This window comes from Sceloporus occidentalis, unplaced genomic scaffold (assembly GCF_023333645.1).
Source record: "Sceloporus occidentalis isolate IW3139 unplaced genomic scaffold, rSceOcc1.0.p SCAF_31, whole genome shotgun sequence".
Taxonomy (NCBI): Eukaryota; Metazoa; Chordata; class Lepidosauria; order Squamata; family Phrynosomatidae; genus Sceloporus; species Sceloporus occidentalis.
In genome coordinates this window covers 305,920-322,433 of record NW_028317011.1, presented here as the reverse complement: position 1 = coordinate 322,433, position 16,514 = coordinate 305,920, and positions in this window count along the sequence as shown.

Below are 16,514 nucleotides of genomic sequence, written 5' to 3'. Positions count from 1 at the left end.
GTTTTAATGCCCAGCACCTCTGCCTGATGTATGCTTAATTCAATTCCGCGACTGGATCCTGCAAACCCAGATTGGGCATCAAGTCTCCTGCCATACTGAGTTGGAGCATTGGCCTACCCTGCTCTCCAAATGCTCCACCCCAGGGACTCCTATATGTTGTTCCTGGCCTGCAGCTGTTACGCTAAACTGTGATCATCTTCACTCACAGACACTTGGTGATGTTACTTTCTGGAACGCAGTATCAGTGAGGGAGGATTATTGCTGCATGTCATGGGACACAATCAGATCACCTCTTCGTGGGACAGGTGAGAGGTATGGACCAATCAGAACACAGGGGCCCTGGAGCAATTTCTAGGTGTGCTCGGTCTTGAGTGTTGGAATTTCCCTTAAGCAGTTTTGCACAATCACATTCCTCAGGGGCCACAAATAGACCAGGAAATCTGTGTATCCTTGTCTGAAGATAAGTAGGTTAGTTTCATATTCATGAATTTCCAGGACTGTCCTTTTCTTGAATAGTTTAGGATATTCCCTCTGCTGGGTTGTGTAGCATGATTATCTCTGGGGTGTTGTGGTTGTATATTTTGTTAGCACGGGGTGTGCTGTCAGTCTTAGTGTCTCCTCTGTCACAGATAATCTAATTCTCCGAACCATTAGCGGCTGACAGTAAAATTGTGTTAGCATAACCCTGAGAGAGTAGCGGATACTCAAAGCAGAAAACAGGAAAATCAAAAAGAAAACATCATTAAAATGTAACATGAAATCAAACAGTGTTAAGCTGAGAGCACTTAGCCCAAAGATTTTCTGGGATGTGACAGTATGGATGGACTACCAGTTACACATAAATATACATTATACGATGTAACAAAGACACTTAGCCACATAATAGTAAATTCTGTAAATTAATTATTTAGAATACTTGTGTATCTAAAGAATTTCAAAAGATTGGAAGTTTATCTTGAGTTTGTTGTATTTAGTAAAAAATACCCTATATCCTAATGCTCTCAAATGCTCAAAGTCCAAAAATCCAGCCATAGGAACAAGTCAACACCGGCCTCAAATACACATTCTGCAACAGCTGTTGTATTTTGTGTAAAATCACAGAATATAGAAATACATGTTTTCTGTGATAAAATATCTGACATTACTCTCTACCTCCTATATGTAGGAAGGGTTCCATAGATACTGCCAATTATCAATTTATTAATTTATACATTCCAGGATCATAAATTAATAAATTAGTTAAATACACGCACACATCTCCCAAACACTCACTGCGCTTCCACTCTCAGGATGCTATTACTCCAGACATGCAGGGTCACATTATGTTATGTGACCCCCATGCAGGGACAGACCGGGGACGAAAATCTGTCCTGGCGCTTGAAGGTCAGCGGTTGATTAAATGGCGTACATGTGGCATGCTGCTGGATACACTCAACCGCACGCTACTTTTTATACTTTTCCAGCTTGTGTTCATGTCTGCAGACAGCTGGCAGCTGCACACTAAAAGCAATAGATGTATATGAGAAGCAACACTGGGCAGCCCATCAGGAATTTGCCCAATTTGCACAATGTACTGTCATAGCCATAGATCTCTCTGAAGGCTCCGACTTCAAAATTCCACTCAACCTCATATGATCATGAAAACCGGTGCTTATAATAGATGTTTCCTTATTTAAAAATCTAATTGAACTGTAACAAGCTCTCTAATGCTGAGACTTAAATCTTTACCTGATAGCTAAATTGAACTTTAATACTTTGTTGACCCTAGCAAGCTACTGCAGACACTCTGTAGGCATATAGCTTTGTTTAAGCACAGCACAATACAATGACGTGTAATACTTAGTCGTATGAACGTGAACATTGGCATGATATGTTTCAGTGCTGTGTTCCTGAAACAAAGTTTTCCATGTGTAGCTAAACAAACACGTTCTACTCCCCAGACCTCTTTCTGAAACAAGCATTAGTGACTTAAAAGACAAACAAAATGCTTTATTCTGGTGTGAAGATGATTTTTTCCATTGATGTCTGGGGCATAAAAACTATTTATAAATTCGTGAGAGGCAAGTTAAGTCTCAGCAAGATATTTTCACAATGAAGAATGATAAGGTTAAGGGATACTTTTTATCATGATAAATTGTCCTGTATATTCAGACAAGACAAGAAATGTATACTTATCAATGTACTTACTTCTTGTTATTGCTATCAATTTATATAGCACCATCATGTTTTTCAGCACTGGTCAGTTGTGATACATTGTTATACATTGCCATTAACCGGTATAATTTATCCAAAAGCTTAATGGGACAGTTTACTGACCCCGACACTAAAGAAGAATGTGTATTAAAGTACTCTGTGTATACCATCACATGCTCTAACAATAACACACAAGCTAACACCCTACACTAACACATGCACAATCTACCACTTCACAGTAACACACACTAATGCTAACACCATATACTTATACCTACTCACTCTACCACTATACACATACACACACCAACACACACGCTAAAGTGCATTCTCGCTCACTCTTTCCCATTATCAGTGCAGTTTACCAGCTCTCCTTCTCTCCTCTTCCCTTGGCTGCTGCCACCCTAATAAAGTAGGCTCACGTAACACAAGTTACATGATCCTGCTGGGTGCCACGGTTAACCAGTACCTCATTTAGCAAATGAACAACAAGGTAAAATGGGAGACATTATTAAGTTACCTTTCTGACACAGTATGCGAATAGGGTGGAGTGTTAATGTATACCGATTGCTTTTTTTAATACACAAGAGTAGTTGATGTGCCCATTTTTAAAATAATGGTAGGCCTCCCACCAACTTCATTACACAGAGCAGCAACATGGCTTTCATTTTTATTGATACTTGTTAACATATATTAAGCTGTACTGGTTAACAGAAGCAGGTTAGTTCAACAATTATATTTAATTTATATAGTGATCAAGCGCTAAAGTATACAAGAATATATAGCTCCAAAAAAATGTAAATACTACTCAAAAGAATAAGTGGATGCTGCGAGCACTAGAGGTATACCCCCTATACCCAAAAAATAAATAAATATATAAAGTGTCGCGCAAAAAGAAAAAAAAACAAAAAAAACCACAATTTAAAGATATAAAATTCACCAAAGTTGTGACACACACAGTGTATAATCCACCAGAAATATAATTGAAAACAATACTTATATCCTCAATTAAGTGGAATTGGCATCCAACCGTTTTCAAATGGAGGCTTGTTGACATATGAAAATCAAAAACAAATAATAATCATAGTGCTTTCTATATTATATCAGTGAAAGACTTCCCCCCCCAGGATAATATTGCACTCACGTAAGGTTGAGCAAAACAGCTTGCTCAAACTAGACAAGCGTTGTGGGATTTCTCTCCCAAGTTGTATCTCCTCCGTTGTTTACGTTTGAAACCGGTTCAAACGTAAACAACGGAGGAGATACAACTTGGGAGAGAAATCCCACAACGCTTGTCTAGTTTGAGCAAGCTGTTTTGCTCAACCTTACGTGAGTGCAATATTATCCTGGGGGGGGAAGTCTTTCACTGATATAATATAGAAAGCACTATGATTATTATTTGTTTTTGATTTTCATATGTCAACAAGCCTCCATTTGAAAACGGTTGGATGCCAATTCCACTTAATTGAGGATATAAGTATTGTTTTCAATTATATTTCTGGTGGATTATACACTGTGTGTGTCACAACTTTGGTGAATTTTATATCTTTAAATTGTGGTTTTTTTTGTTTTTTTTTCTTTTTGCGCGACACTTTATATATTTATCAACAATTATATTTGGTGACATATTTCTCTATTGTAGTTAAGTACTAAAATTAGTTAACAACAGTTAGAAAGAGTATCAAAGAGTATGTGAACAATATAGAATAATTGCTCTTCTGCAGTGTTTCTATATGGACAGACCAAGGAATATCATAAAACATACTGTGGTCACAAGAAACTTACTTATATGACAAGATATAACCAAAGGTCCTTTGGCTTAATCTGATAAGGAAACTGCCCGTCTCCTGGTTTTTCAGAAGGTCATCTGCTTCCCTATAACAGCATTGAAAACCAGATTTATATTAAGGACTTTTCAAACAAGAATAATCAAATGGCAGGAATAGAAATTATTAAAAGCCGACTCATATTCCTAAATATAAATTGGGATTTATTTACACATGATGTAGCTTGAATGTACCCATTTAAGTTTTTAATTAAATATGTTTTCTGAACAATATTTTAAAGTGCTTTGTAAACATGCCTCTCATGACAATTTAAGAACCAATGTTATAGAACTACAGGTAGTGAACTGCCCCATTTGTTACTCTAAATTTAAAAATTATGGGCCGTTATTTTTGTGTTCCACAGCACACATTTACATCATGACTGGATTACTTATGTGCACATTTTATTAGTTTTCTATGCATTCCTATACTGTAAATGTGTTCTGGAAAGGATTGGATAGTACACATGTTGTCTGACAGATAGGTACTGGGCTGCTTTATCATTGGGCCACTTGGTTAGTCTTGCCCCCAGGCTGAATGCTGCCTGTCCTCCCCTGCCTGGCCCTCTACCGCCTCCATCCCCTTGCAACTTTCCTGTCCAGGAGGTTCCTCATCATTTAATAAATAAAATAAAAAGCATCATCTGATGAGTCTGCTCACACTGCATCTCAGCCTTCTCATTACCAGCAGCTTTCTCACCTTGTGGGTATTAAACTATTGGAATGTTTAAACTAGAGTCACTCAATCCACATTCATTCATATAATAAGCCTTTGATACTGTAGACTGCCCACTTCTCTTATATACCCTTCAGGCCTATGGTTTTCACGACACAGTTCTCTTCTGACTCAACTCCTACCTATCTGTGTCATCTCCTTCTCAGCCTTACTGCTTTCAGTTGGTATGCCTCGGGGTTCTGTTCTGGAGCCTCTGCTATCCTTTATCTATAAAGCCTCTCTTGGAAAACTAATCTCTATGGATTTCAGTGCCACCTCTGTGCTGGTGACATGCTAGTTTATCTTTTCTTTCGTGACCACTCTCCTTGTCTTCTAGCTCACCTCACAAACTGTCTCTCTGAAGTTACATTCCAGATGGCATCCCATTACCCGAGGCCAAATACCTCAAAGGCACATCTCCTGGACATACTTTATATCTTCTACTCCCAGTTCTGTATATTCCAATGACAGTTAAGGATTCCACAACCTCCCCAACTGCCCAAGTTCCCTGTTCTAATGTTATACTTTTCTGGGTTTTCTTCTTCTTCACACCTCACAAGACACAACTGCCCTTTCCAGACTAATCTTTTTAGCCAACCATTTTTCGAGTGCTGCCCCATCGTGTTAATCCCTCCACTGGCTCCCCATCCTCCGCAGAGCCTTAACAATGTTGCACCCTATGTATTTCTTTTCTTATCTCCAAATACACCTAGTCACATCTCTAGGATTTAATCCATGCTATACCTCAGCCAAGCAGTCAGCCCCCTTCTATCCCTCTTCTGCAAACTCTCCTAAATAGACTGCTACCTCATAAGAGCAGAGTTCTCTTCTCAGTATGACTTATGCATGTTAATATTATTTTTAATTTTGTATATTGTCAATTATATGACATTTTCAGTGTTATGGCTAATGTTCTATTGTCCCCTACTGTAATGGTAATATGTGATCAGTTGTTGCAAGATAAATAAAATGTAGTAAAAAAAAAAAAAAAGTTTTATTAGACAACATGTGATATATCCAATCCATTTGTATTTCATTAAATTAACTTCATCATCAATGAATGATTTGGCATCATCCTCACGTTACCTGCAGCAGTTTACCTATAAGTGTCCTTTATGACCACTCTACGTATCCTTTGCACTACAAGTTTCGCAATATATGCATTCACTTACCGTCTTGACATGAGACCATGAAACCACTCAGGTAGAGATTCACTTTCACTCTGTTCCGATTTTTCATCAGGTCTGAGCATTCCGGCCAGCTTTGTGCATCTCTCCATTCTGCAACTGCAAGTTTTAGAATAGAGAAGCTACACACATCATATAAAGGGTAAACATCTAATTTGCTTATCTTTTACCTGCATCCTGATCTCTGAACAGATCCATTGTTTGAGGGTATGTACACACTGTATTCAGCAGAAGGAAAAAAGATGTACCTGGTGAACACATTATGTCCTATATGTTCATATTTACTGGTGGTCCTATTATTTAAAACTAATATTAGATTCAGTGGTACTTTTAGACAAATTTGTTACCCCTGTATTTCTGCATTTGTGGTTAATTTACTTAGCAGGTTGAGTTGTTGCAGGAGTTGCAGGAGAGTTGTTTTAACTCTCTTCACTTCATGATAGATTCTGAAGGGGTGACCCCACTGTAGTTACTGCTGTAGGAAGAGCTTGACTAACTCTGTATAATGTATAGTTAAACCACACATAAAATTATGCATTATTAAGTGTTAGCTCGGCCCAAACCGGACTGTGTTGGACCATCATAATTTTCTAGAAACTTTCATGCCAACTTCAGCAAATCTTTAAGGCAGAGGAAGATAAGCAGCTGTTCATAGAGACTGTCCTTTGTGTCTAAGTGAAATGGAGAGTTGGGGGGTAAAACTGGAGAGGGACATATCTTAAGGCATTGACCTACAGATCCCTTAACAACTCTGCCCCCTCGCATATCTATACCCTCCAATCCAAATACAACCCTAACCGCTTTCTTCGTTCCTCTCATGTCTTGCATCTCTGTTCGACTTTGATTACCTCTTCTCACTCTCGTATTCAGGATTTTACTCGTGCTGCACCCCTTCTGTGGAAATCACTTCCCTGTTCCACTAGACTTTCTCCCTCGTACACGAGTTTCATAAAGTCTTTGAAAACCCACAAGCGTACAACCTTTCCACGTAACACTCTCAGTCATCATCCTAATCAAGCCATCTGAATGGCCAACAACTTCTACAGATCATCCAGAACCCATCAACTCATCCCCATTCAAGCAGTCCTCTACTACTGGTTTACTGCCAAACTCAACCACCGACTAGATAGTAAAGTAGCTAGAGCAGGGCCTTCTTCTTGTCTTGTGTCAGTGTGTCATTGTGTGTGATTTTAAATTATTCCACTGATAGTAACAGAGCTACAGAATCTGCTGGTGCTGTATAAATACGTGAAATGTAAACTAGGATACCAATATGAGATATCTAAGTGATGGGGCTTTGTTACATTTAAGGATAGAGGTGAAAATGGGAAGTACATATTTTGTGTTATGTTTCATGTAATTTAGTATTAAACTACCTTGGGAATACAGCAAACTTATAAAGATACACTATAGCAATAGATGTCACCAATTGTAAAACCATGCAAAACAATGTAGCTATCATTGTTATATTTTAAAATCTCTGAAGTCAAATTAGCTGATGCATCCTAACCAGCACGCGCAACACGTCTATGGTAAAACCTATAGTACAGTATAGCCTATGGCAGATATCAGTGTCTATCAATGTTTCGTGTTTTTGGAAAATGTCAATAAATTACTCAACAAGCAGTATGTACAAACTTTTTTTATCCAAGTTGCTGTATGTAGAGAATGAGCTGTGATTCATCACGCTGGATAAAGCCTCGGAGATTAACATGTCTCTCTTCTCTGGTTGACATACCGAGTAAGTGGATTTAGACAGAGTTACTTAATTATGGAGCATTTCAGCCACCAGAGAATGTAGGATTTAAGCAATTAACATATATGCATCTGTGAAAACAAGCAGTCTGCCACCACCATGACATCTGCCTGTAAGGAAGAGCAGAACTGAGGTGTCATTAAGTGCACACAAAGTAATACAAGCAGGGTGCTGGGTTGTATAGCTAGAAGCATTAGTAACAGGAAGAGGGAGGTGGTTCTGCCACGTTACAGATCTCTGATCAGATCCCACCTAGAGTATTGTGTAAAGTTCTGAGACCCCATCTCCAGAAACATGTTGACATTTTGGAGAGTGTTCAGGTTTGAAAAATTATAATCAGGAAAAGCTAATGGATCTTAATATGTATATATTGGAGGAAAGATGAGATAGGGATGATGTGATAGAAACAGGGATTTAACAAAGTACAGAAGGGAACAGGTCTGGCCTTACCATGGGTCCTGGTGGGTCCATGGAACCCAGGGTGCACTTTCAAAGGGGTAGCAAGTTGCTGCTCCCAAGACAGTCTTTCTCAATAGATACATTGGAGAAGGAGGAGCATTTCTACGTCTCTTCTTCTTCACAAATCTGAAATTCTCATGTACTTCCGCAAAAAGGCAGAGCCACAGGGGGGACAGCCTCTCTGCGGAAGTGCAAAGAGGGAGGCAGGAACGTGGCAGGAGTTGTGTCTGAGGTAAGTGAGTGAGGGAAGGAGTGAGAGGTTAAGGGAGGGACTGTGAATATATATATATATATATATATATATATACATATATTGATGTGTGTGTGTGTGTGAGCATGAATGTGTAAGTGTGTCAGAGCATGTATATGCAAATGTTGACATGTGAGCATGGCTGTCTAAGCGTTTATATGTGAGTATGGATATGTGTTTGTATGAGAGCATGGCTGTGTGCTTGTATGTGAGCATGGATGTGTGTTTGTGTGAGAGCATGGCTGTGTGCTTGTATGTGAGCATGGATGTGTGTTTGTGTGAGAGCATGGCTGTGTGTTTGGGCAGATGTGTGAGAGCAGGGATGTGTAAGAGCTTGCGTGGGAGCATGGATGTGCAAGTGTTTGCGTGTGAGCATGGATATGTGTGTAAAAGTGTGTGTGAGAGGGTGTACGTGTTAATATGAATGTGTAGGGTGTGTATGTTAGTAAGTGTATGTGTGTACATGTTTGTTGGCATGAGTGTGTAAATCAATGCAAATGTGAGAGTATATGTCAGTGTATATGCCAGTTACCTGGGGGGGGGCAGACAAAGAAAGAACACAGGAGAACAAGAAGAAGCAAGAGAAGAAGTGGAGCTGTAGGAAAGGAGACAGGGACATGAAAAGATTGGTCGAGAAGGTAGGAAGACATTGAGAGAGTGTGAGTGAGAGTGTGGAAGCATGATAGAGTGAATTTTATTAATCATGACATAATGGATGTGGGTTTGTTTTTTGTGGGCATGGGGGGGCAGCATTTCATCCTTGGACCCAGGCAGCACAATGTCCTTGGTCGGACCTGGGATGGAAGTTTATTTCAGAGTAAAACTGTTAGAACAAGAGGCCATAGTCTAAAGCTGTAGGGTCAGAGGTTTAGATTTAATGCAAGGAAGTTTTATTTTACTGGCAAATAAATGGAACAGCCTTCCATCAGTAGAGGCTAAAATAGTGACAGAGGTTAAACATGCATGAGATAGGCATAACGGTATTTTCAATCTAAGGCAAGGTATCTCTACATCAGGAAAAATGGGCAGACTAGATTAGCCGATTTTTATGTGCCATCAAATTCTATGTTTGTAGGTTTTTAGGGCATATCAGTATATTTCAAAGACCCAATAATCATACCTGGAAGATATGTCAAGAACCGAATCCTCCAGGTCACGGGAGCGAGGTCTTGAAACGCCCCGCTCTCCACCCATTTTTCCTTTTTAATGGGGGTGTTTCCCGCTACCATTAGCGGGAACGCCCCCGAAGTCAGCGGGAACTCCCACTGATATAATCAGGAACACCTCCGACGTCAGTGGGAATTCCCACTGACATCACGGGACCGCCCACTGACGTCAATGGGCAGTCCTGGCCGCGTCCCTGCGAGGGAAGGCTCCGGGGAGCCGGAGTACTGAAGTTTCCAGGCATGCTAATAATACACAAAATAAGGAATACTATATATTTGTTTTATAAGAACAAATGCATTTATTGATGTATGCATCTCTTAGAAGTATAAGGTACATGCACAACCCATGTAATACATTCTTCTACTGTGCTTCTTGCATCATACCTCCCAGTCTGGCTAAACCAACAGGAACCGAAAAGCACATATGTAAATTCTTACTTACATTACATTTGTATTTAATTTTTTGAACAATATGTACTTTTGAACACCTTTGGTGGAAAAAAAAGAATGCCCATTTGTTACAAATTAGTGGAAACTCTTACGTAAATTGAATTTGGGGAAAATCATTTCATGCGCCAACAAATAAGCGGTTAGTTATGTAAATAACCACATTAGGTTTAGTATCCTCTTGCATAATTTGCAAACTTTATGGAAAGATGGTGATTTGCAAGTCAAATAATTACCCAATAACATGAATGATGTTACCTGAATTGAGTATAAAGCTACACACATTAAATACATATATGAAACCAAGACAAGACTTACAGTCATATATAGCACATATGATGTAGTATATACAGATATAGATATGTAGGCGTGTATCAGCATTATATAAGTAAATGATTAATGACTAGTGCTTAAATGAAGGAAAAATCAATTACGGTTTATGTGAGCTAATACCAGGTTAGCTTTGCCCAAGGACCAAGTCCACCATAGAGATCTATCTATCTATCTATCTATCTATCTATCTATCTATCTATCTATCTATCTATCTATCTCTCTCTCTCTATCTATCTATCTATCTATCTATCTATCTATCTATCTATCTATCTATCCATCTATCCATCTATCTATCTATCTACATGGTAATTCTCTGCTGGTGGGTCTGATGGGCAGCGGGTCTGGAATAGCCATCAGGCACTCAGGGAAAATAAAGCACCACACATTCACTTGATCTGCTACTTTTTTTAAGTTATCTGAATTTATCGATCTGATGAAGCAGAGCGTCAGGCTCTTAAGTCATATACTGTCACCACACTACACAGGTTGCCGTGTGGGGGCTGTAACTGTGGTCAATGCAACAAAATCACATCCTACAGTTGGATGAACTAGCCAAGCACCATCCTCTTATCTTCTAAAGTGACCTATAATCACCATTGCCTGCAAAAACAGTACACTGTTACTGCTCTGTGGGACATATGGAAAAGAATTCCCTGACAACACCACTTGATTCTGCTTATGCTTCGCCCTGATCTAGAAGCCCAGTAAGTTTGGCAGAAATCACTGAGCCAATGTCCACAATTTTTATATACATTTGGAAATATTTATTATTATTAAATAATATTAATATTAAATTAAATAATAATGTGTATCATGGTCCGACCAGCCCTTTGTGAGCAATTTTGTACTGGCACGGGGAGGCAGGAACAAAGCGTGGTCATGTAACGTGACGTCACATGACCCCATGGCTAAAGTGAAGCTGTAAAGAAAATCTACAGCTCAGTTAAGAGGGGTGTGTGAGGAAAGGAGAGCGAGGGTAAGGGGGGAAGGAGTGAAAGTGTATAAGTGTTGTGAGCATGCATTCTTACATGTATGTATGTTTGTTCCGGAGCATGTATATGTAAGGGTATGTGTGCATGTGTGTTGGCACGAGTGTGTAAGTCTGTGTAAATATTAGTGTGTGTAAAAATGTGTGCCATTGCGTATGTAAGTTATTGTAAGGAGGCAAGGGAAAGATATAGTGGAATACCAAATATAATAATGAATAAGAGTAGAGGAAGAAGAGATATAATGAAATGGAGGAGAGATGGGGAAAGGGGGAGAGAAAAAGAGAAATAAGAGAGATTAAAATAAAGATGAGGAGCCATAATGATAAGTGGGAAAGATGGGAAGAAAAGGGAGAGATAAAGTAAAATTGGGGGAGATATAAAGAGAAATGGAAGAAATTAGATAAATAAAAAGAGAGATAAGTAAATTGGAAAATGGATCAAAGAATAGGTGGAGAAAAAGAGAGAGGTAGGGAGAAAGGGCAGGGAGAGAGGATAAATAAATAGAAAGAGGAGGGGAGATATACATAGAATGGAGGGATAGGAAAAAAGGTGAGGTAAAGAGTAGGAGGAGGAGTTATAAAGGGGAGAAAAGAGAGCTTAAGGTGGTAAAATAAAGAGAACAACGAGAGGTAAAAAGAAAAGGAAACAGAGAGGAAAGTGAAAGAAAAGAGAGGTACAGAGAAAGAGAAGGATAGATAATGAGAAGGGAGATGAAACAGAAAAGGAGAGATAAAGAGAAATGAAAGAGATAGTGAGGGGAGGATCAAGAGGAGTCCTGAGACTCTGAGAGGAGACCACTTTGGGTGCCATCTGGGTGTGGGGTAAATCCTGTGGATGCAATCTGGACAAATCCTGAGCATGCAATCCGGGTGCTGGGGCAAATCCTTATGTACATATTATGGAGTTAAAAAGGGATGTCTAAAGCAGATACACTTGGTTGCATATTTCACAGAGGTTGTTGTTAATGTATACATGATTTGTCTGTGTGTGTGTATGTGTGTGTGTATATATATATATATATATGTGCAGTGTGCGCAGTGACCACTCCCAAAGCAGACTCTACTGTAGCAACAGCACTGATGTATATGTCATCTTTCAAATTCCTTAACTGGTTATATAAATATCAATAAGTCACTAAACATACCTTTAACCCCTTCGCGACCTTTGCCGGTTCAGGACCGTCATAACAAGAAGGTCACTAAATGACCTTTGACGGTCCTGAACCGTCAAAAAATTAAATAAGCTTAGAAAGTGATCAAGGATCACTTTCTTCGCTTAAACGGCCTTGCTGCAATGCCTCGATGTCGAGGCATTCAGCAAGGCCGAGATCAGCATCGGGGGCCATGTCTGGCCCCTCCCCGGGGCGTTAACAGCCGCCATACATTGTATGGCGGCGGACGCCCGTTTTAAAAGCGTTTAGGAGGCGATCAACGATCGCCTCCTAAACTTAAATGGTGTCGCTGGAATGCCTCGATCAGGAGGCATCCAGCGACACCAAACACTTACCTCTGGGTGGGCTGTGACCGCTCCGGAGAGCGGTCACAGCCGCCGCTGCCGGTGATCTTCGCCATCAAGCAAGATGGCGGCGGCCCGGGAAATAAAACAATAAAGACGAAAAAGTTCGCTAGAGGGTCTCCAGACCCTCTAGAGAACTGGCTCCACTTGCTGGTTGAATACAGGTACTGCATTCAACCATGCAAGTCAATGGAGCCCAGCTTTCTAATCACTATGTGATTAGTAAAATATTAAAAAAAAATGGAAAAAAAAATAAAAAAAAAATGTGCTAACATTTAAAAATAATTATGCAGTGATGTCACTAGATGAACCATCCAGTACCAGCAAAATGTGTAAAAAAAAATATAAAAAAAGTATTAAAAAAATAAAATAAAATTAAAAAATAAAGTTTATTATTTTGAGCAAGTGCTAAAAATTCTCAAAAATCTCAACAAAGAGTTAAAATAAAAGCACTTCAAATACCCAAGGGGTGTCTAATATATAAAAAAAATGGCTGATGGGGTAAATTGGAGTGGCCTAGCTCAAATATAGGGCATAGGTACAGACTGACCAAAATGGAGAAAATAAGCGCACTTCCCAAATGTGGCATTTTAAATCTGAAACAACCCGACAAACCCATGCATGTCGGGTATCACTGCACTCAGGAGATGTTCCTGAACACACATTGGCGTGTTGTTTGACAGTGGCATATACCAGGACCTGTATATCTATAACTAAAGTACAATTTGTGTGAAAAAAAAAAAAAAAATACTATTACAAAGTTTGACAAAGTGTAGTTCTATAATTGGTGCATGGAAAGGGTTAAAATAACAGCATTTGGAATACCCTGGGGTGTCTAGTTTTCAAAAATATATGGTTTGAATGGGTTAAATTGAGTTAACCGGCTTCAAAGATATTCCAAAGAGGAGAGGGAGGCACAATGACCAAATGACCACCTGAATTACGCATGCCCCAAAAGTAGCCTTTTACCAGCCAAACAATCTGACAAACCCATGCATGTGGGGTATCGCTGTACTCAGGAGATGTTGCTGAACACATATTGGGGTGTTGTTTGACAGTGACATATACCAGCACCTGTATATCTATAACTAAAGTACAATTTGTGTGGAAAAAAAAATAAAAAAAATTACTATTACAAAGTTTGACAAAGTGTAGTTGTATAATTGGTGCATGGAAAGGGTTAAAATAACAGCATTTGGAATTCCCTGGGGTGTCTAGTTTTCAAAAATATATGGTTTGAATGGGTTAAATTGAGTTAACCGGCTTCAAAGATGTTCCAAAGAGGAGATGGAGGCAGACTGACCAGATTTGTTAAAAAAGATTTGGAAATCATAAAACGCTGCTTGTACTTATTGCCCTATAACTTACAAAAAACAGCAAAAAAACATAAAAACATTGGGTATTTCTAAACTCAGGACAAGTAGTAGAATCTATTTAGCTAGTTTTTTTACTTGCTTTTTTAGGTGAGTAAAAGATTTTTCAAATAAAAGTCATAAAATGTGTTTTTTTTTCAATTTTTCACCATGTTTTTTTTATTTTTTTTATAGTAAATAAGATGATACGATCAAAATAATGGTATCTGAAGAAAGCCCATCTTGTCCTGAAAAAAACAATATATAACTTATGTGGGTACACTAAATGGGTGAGGAGAAAATTACAGCTGAACACAAGCACCACAAAAGTGTCAAAACAGCCTCGGTCCCACAGGGTACAAAACGAAAAAGGAGCCCGGTCCTTAAGGGGTTAACCACAGCCCTAACGCATATAGATTGATGGATAAAATATATACCGGTACATTCGGTGTCCCAAATCTTATTATTTCCTTCCCAGATTCACAGTATTCAAGTTGAGGGATGGGTTTCCTCTCTTACCAGGGACTTTCCATGACAGCTGAACTTTTGTAACTCTCTGATATGACATTAGTATGCATCATGCTCGACCAACCATTCTGAACATTGCCCTTTATAGTGTGCAGATCCTATACGGTTTATATGTCCCACTCCGCTGCAAACTTCTAGGATAGAACAGGGCAAGTTTTAGCACCGAGTTTCCAAAGCAGTTGCCTGAGATGCCTAAATCAAGGGTGCGCAAGTGAGCGGCGTATTCTTACAACAGAGACGGCTCTGATGACTACTGATGGGCCACTCAACTAGAGGCAGTTTGCCTTTTTGAGATGTCTCTCTTAATTCCGATGAGCTCAGAATACTTGCTGGGTGTCACGGCGATAATCCCCTCAGCCAGTGATGAGATGATACTGCTGGGGGTAGCCACAGAAGCCTTTACAAACCCAGGGCCCATAATCAATAGGGAGGAGGCTGGCAGTTAGGCCCCTCCAGTGGTCTCAGTGATGGAGGCTTCCATCACACTGGGTATGAATACATCTCACCATTCTATAGCCATAAAAGTCACAATAATGTTTAGATAAAACAACAATGCAGCACAGAAAATGTGCTTTGTAAATACACAATAATTGTGTAATGCTGTCTAAAATGGAGAGCACGGTTAGTTTGAGAGGATTTCCTGGGCTGACAATACCTTTAGGACCCTGCGGCAGTAAATGATATACAGTATATATTATTCACCTATGCCTTTCCTTGGAGAGCAGTATGGTTTCTGTGTACACTATCCCCCTAGCGACACGATTACATATAACACGCTAGCCGTCCAACGTCTTCCATGCTTTATGTTTCATATTGCATATAGAACTTTGCATGACACACACATAAACATACATGTCTGACTGTGTGCATGTATGCAGCTTCTACCAATACTGTATACTGAAACTACTAAATAAAAGAACAAAAACTACAATTTACATTCTTGCGTTCGCCCATATATAAAATCTACACATACAAACTTTATGACTAAGCATGCTGGACAAATGGTAATCCTATCTTCCTATATTATATACGTGGCATTGTTCCGTTCCGTAAAATTTGGGTGGAAACAATATAAATATGTAATTTTTTTTAAAGGGGGAAATTCACGCCCCGACATGCAGATTTCTCATTGGTTGTTGCATTTCGGGAAATGTAGTTCTAACATTACTTGTTGGCGTTTCTACAACGCGCCTCGAGACTACAAATCCCATGAGGCGCCGTAGCTTCGCGCAGTCATGGGTTTCTGGAGAGGGCACATCGGTGCTAAAGTGTGTTGGTGGAGGTAGTGAAGTTTGGATGGTGATTACAGGCAGCTGTCATGTTTCATCTGGTTGCCCTGCAATATTATTTAGTCCGGTTATCCGCCATCGCCATTGCGATTGTGCAGTCGGAGTGAGTATGTAGCGAGGAAAGGTGTCGTGTGATCGTTGTGGTATGGCTTCAGAGGAAATGTAGGGTGGTCACATGTGCTAAAGAAAGCAGGCAGGATATTAAATGTTAGGAGGAGTCTTTGCAAAAGATCATGGAGAATGCACGTATCCCTTTCTTCTATCTGTAGAGATGGATACAATATAGAACCTATTTCATGAAGAGGAGGATGACACTTCACACAGGACATCTCCTAGAAGAGTCAGAGGCACTAATAAAGTAGTTTTGTACAAGTTGTCTCAGAAATCAACCCAAAACTACAGTTCTAGTGACCCTACAGCAGCATACAAATAATCTTGATTAAGAAGAATCAAACCTCAGGACTAAAACCAAGCAGTATTCTTTACAGACTAATCAATGGGAAGATATGG